This window comes from Oratosquilla oratoria, chromosome 28 (genome assembly GCF_046742065.1).
Source record: "Oratosquilla oratoria isolate Oo_2021 chromosome 28, ASM4674206v1, whole genome shotgun sequence".
In the NCBI taxonomy this organism is placed as follows: Eukaryota; Metazoa; Arthropoda; class Malacostraca; order Stomatopoda; family Squillidae; genus Oratosquilla; species Oratosquilla oratoria.
In genome coordinates, this window is record NC_134804.1 from 27946090 (window position 1) to 27951089 (window position 5000).

The 5000-nt window shown below is 38.5% G+C and overlaps 1 long non-coding RNA gene across 1 annotated transcript in view; it reads right to left on the reverse strand.

The window, feature by feature from the left end:
* LOC143040159 (uncharacterized) overlaps positions 1-3827 on the reverse strand; it is a 386861-nt gene extending 383034 nt beyond the window's left edge. Inside the window, exon 1 of the long non-coding RNA XR_012967688.1 lies at positions 3690-3827. This is a non-coding gene — a long non-coding RNA (uncharacterized LOC143040159). The remainder of the gene's footprint in view (positions 1-3689) is intronic.
* Positions 3828-5000: the final 1173 nt, after the last annotated feature.

Sequence of the window (5000 nt, forward strand, 5' to 3'; positions counted from 1 at the left end):
TCATCTATTACTTTTCTTCTATTTAATTTTCATCACCTATGGTGGGCCCTCCTTTACATAGAGGTGTGCTGTGAATCGTTAATTCTTAAGTTTCTGTCTCTGTTTTGTGTGCCTACATATACTTAATCAGGCTCCTTTACAAAAATGCAAAACAATTCTCTCTCTGTGCGTGTGTATGTGATTCACCATGGTCTTGGATCACGTGTTGGACTCGTGAATGACTGCTATTACCCTCTCGGAAGAGAGCTCAGAGCTGTGTGTGTGTGTGTGTGTGTGTGTGTGTGTGTGTGTGTGTGTGTGTGTGTGTGTGTGTGTGTGTGTGTGTGTGTGAGTGTGTATGTGTGAGTGTGTATGTGTGAGTGTGTGTGCGTGTGAGTGTGCGTGTGTGTGCGTGTGAGTGTGCATGTGTGTGTTTGTGTGTATTTGTGTGTGTGCGCGTGTGTGATTGCGTGTCTGCAAGTGAGTGTGTGCGCGCGCGCGCATGTGTGTGTGTGTATTTGTATGTGTGCTTGTGTGTGCTTGCGTATCTGCAAGTGAATGTGTGCGTGTGTGTGTGTGTGTGTGTGTGTGTGTGTGTGTGTGTGTGTGTGCGCGTGCGCACATTTTGAATTCCTACATACACCTGTCCAGGCTCCATAACAAAAATGTATGACCATATTCTCTCTCTCTCTCTATCTATCTCTCTCTTACGGACGTGAGGAAGTTACTGGTTCCTCGAGGTTTTGAGATACATCTTGTGAATTCGAGAACGTAATACACGCTCCGGGGGACGTCTTTCGGCCCTAGGGCCTACATCCGGGAGTTGTAACATATAGTCAAGGATCCGGAATATTTTCTTATCTGTATTAGTGTGTGTGTGTGTGTGTGTGTGTGTGTGTGTGTGTGTGTGTGTGTGTGTGTGTGTGTGTGTGTGTGTGTGTGTGTGTGTGTGTGTGTGTGTGTGTGTGTGTGTGTGTGTGTGTGTGTGTGTGTGTGCTCACGCGCGCGCTTGAGTACACACTAATCATCAAAAAGAAGTTATCTACTCCTTTTCCGACTTTGCAAATCGCCCGTGTCCATTTCATCATTTCTTCGTAATAAACGAACAAGTTCTACTAAGTAACGGAAACGCCACAACAGTAAGGAACGTTGTTAAGATTCGGAACCTCAGAGTACCTGAGGGTTGTTTATCTTTGCAATCTAATATTTGGGGGTGGCTCGTCTTAACAAGCCCATTCCGAGGATGGCCAACCTTTACAAGATTGTTTATGTTAGGTTAGGTTAAGTCAGGTTAGGTTATCTATCCTTGATTAAATGATCGTCACTGCTGGGATGATTTATATATACAAGGTAAGGTTAGGTTAGATTTGGGTAGGTTAGGTTAAGTCAGGTTAGGTTATGTCAGTTTAGGTTATCTATCCTTAAATGATCGTCACTGATGGGGTGATTTATATGTATACAAGGTTATGATAGGTTAGATTTGGGTAGGTTAGGTTAGGTGAATTCAGGTTAGGTTATCTATCCTTAATCCAGTGATCGTCACTGATGGGGCGATTTGTATATATACAAGCTCATTTCTGGGGTAGCTACTCTTTATAAGCTAATTATTACAGCTGGTTACAGTTGATGTTTACTGGAAGAGGCTTATGAGGCCTGTGACTCCGGTGTGGCAGCCTAATATATTGGGTAGTGTATCTTTACATGCGTAGTCTGGGACTGGTGATTTTTACAAAGTCCAGAGTACGCACAGAGGGTAACCCTTGTGAAAAAGAATTAAATTTTATTCCAAATGTCGCCAGAAAATTTTATTGAGACGAAGAACACCTAGGTCCGTCAACAGGATGTGTCCTCTGGGATTAGCACTTAGCCCCTGTTCACACTGGCGGTTTGAACCGCGCGGAAACCGCGGTGGTACCGCATAATCAAGGAAAACCGCGCGGTTGTATATGGACGTTTCCATTTGCTTAAATTTTAATTGAACGGCCGCAGTTGAAACCGCTGGTGTGAACAAAGCCTTAATGTCTTCGGTACCGTATTGTCAAGGAAAAATTACGCGACTATGTGTGAACGCCTCCATTTCATTATACTGTAATTGAACTACCCCCCCCGTGTAAGGGGAAAAAGCCTTTGGTATATGTATGTATGTAATTGAACGGCCGCTGTTCAAACCGCTTGTATGAACAAGGCCTTATCGTGGTTCCCCGACAATGTTTTCATTTTAAATTCGCGTATACTGCTTCTTGTCGCTTTATTCTTTGGTGTAGCAAGTTTCCGTGACATCATAATTGAGCCGCCATGCAACAAAAACACGCAAAGCACACGCATACCTAATATTGCAGTTACGCGCACACACACACGCATGCGCGCTTACACACGCACACGCATGCGCGCTTACACACACACACACACACACGCATGCGCGCTTACACACACACACACACACACACACAAATGGGTTGTAAGCCACGCTCATACGGTAATATAAATTTAATTCCATTAATATTTGCCCTATAAATATCAGCCCATGGCAGTGCGGGATATCCATATTCATTATCACGTAAAGGCATCAACCTACAGTACAACGGGAATGAAGATCCGTTTCGTCATTTCTAACTTTTGCAATGAATATTAACCTTAATCGATTATCTTGAAATGTATCTTTCTCCACTAAGACCACTATGCATTGGCTTACAAGTTTAATATAATCAAAACGGGACCAGTACAAATTTCATAAAACAAATACAAATTCTGAAAGATTCAGTGACAAAACTGCCCTCATAGGAAATGTGGTAAGATATTCTTATATATACATATATATATATATATATATATATATATATATATATGTATGTATGTAGTATGTATGTATGTATGTGTATATATATATATATATATATATATATATATATATATATATATATATATATATAAGAGTAGAGTTGACTATTGTTAATAAACACAAAATAAAAAAATCCCCGTTCCTGACTGTACCCGAAATTCTGTTATCATTGAGGTATAGCGTCTTTATGCATAAACAAATAAACTATATTCTTAAAATAAAAACGTTAAATCTAGAAATACCTTGATGTCCAGCTCGCTTGTTACTACAGTTACAATAGCGTTGATATGAGGACATGAGTAAAGGGTGAATACAGGATGGGTAGGGTGGTAGAGGGAGGGTGGGGTGTGGGGTAAAAGGGTGACCGTGGGAGGGGTAGGGGTGCACTGAATAAGAGTGATAGGGGGAGGGGTAAGTGTGAGAAAGTTAGGGGTGAAGGGTACTATTTTATCTGTGCACACCTATGCGATATAACAGTAGAAAATTAAACATTAATTTTGTAAATTATAATGCATGAACGTAGTATGCTATTTTCTCGGCGGAAATAAACAAATAATAAAAAAAAAACTTGTCATAAGCAGATCTACTAATGAAGGAGAGATGTGAGTAGGGTGAGCATAGTCATACACCTTAAATTCATTTGCTAGTTCAGTAATAACCGTTATACTGTTATCCATACCATGTACCCTCCCCCACCATCACGACACATAAACAAAATCATCTCCTAACTGTGATCTTTGTCTTCTCTTAACCATTTCACCTACCTGGTCAATTTTGAAACATTATTGATGAACGTGATCCAAAACATATTGATTTAAAGTTGGATCAACCAATAGTATGTACTATAACGTCTTCTGATAGTTGTACTTACATAGATGGATATGTTGCTCCATGTGACGTCACGTAGAAAAAACACACGAATTATTCATAAATCACTATTTAAAAAAACACTTCACAGAACGTAGCTTCCTCGAGTAGAAAAAAAAATCACTGCACACACACCGTTCCCGCCATAGTTGATTATGACATTGTCTAAGCTTGGGAAGTCTTTCCTCCGTCAGTTATTTCACAAATTGTTAATAATTTTGATAAATCACTGTCTTGTCACATTCTTTGACTACCAAAATTGTGTGAATAAATGGTAGCAGAGGAATAATTATGATTTAACGAACAAATCCCAAGCGTAAGGGTCGGTACCGAGCTCACCGCTTATGCACTGTAAGAAAACGACAATGACGTCATCGTTGTCGTTGACAGAAAATCTCGAATATGATTGGTCAGAATCGACATTATCGTTGTCTTTAAAAGAAAAAGAAAAATTTTGGCCTGGAGCAAAGATTTTATTTTTGTGATTTATATAACTAGTCACCATCTTTGTTGCAATTTAATCCGACAGAAATAATGACCGAATTTGATAGAAATGTTCATTATTTAGTCTGTCTGTTTCCTGTTCCAACAACGAAACGGTTCGAATATTATGTTTTTGATCATTATATACATATTATTTCTTTGCAGTATATTTTGGTATGATGTAAGAAGAATATTAATGTACATATTTACATCTTATTATATGTTACACAAATTATTCAAATTCTATTTTGAAAATAATAATTCAGAAGTTGGGTCCGATGCTATTTCTTTGCAACTTGATAAAGTAATATTCTGATTTCATTATAGCTTTCGTCAAACAATTTAATTCAACCAAAGTAACGCCTTTGTAAAAAAATTATTCAAATCTCATCGGCACGATACCGAACCTCATCGTTATTATTGAATGGACCTGACCGAAGTGAAAAGATAAGAAAGATATTGTGTCGCTGGTTTTCGTCCAAGAGTTATGATTGGTTGAAACAAATTACGTAACAATCTGCAATGTTTTCATCGCTATGTTGTGTTAAATTAGGTGAATAGAAATTTTTGAGATAACAATAAATATTGTTTATTAGCGCTTCTATCCAGGTCGTTGTAGTGTATTATCTTGTATTTCAAGGGATCTTAGATAAGGTTTAGATTAGAAATAGAGCAAAACAACAGAAAACTGCTCAAACAGGCAGGGAAAGAGCATAATCCTGACATAGACTCTTGCATATGAGAAAAAACTCGTCAATATATACACATGTAATATTGGTGGTGTTTGAGAGTGGAAGGTTTTCTTTAGACATTTCATGAACTTACATACATA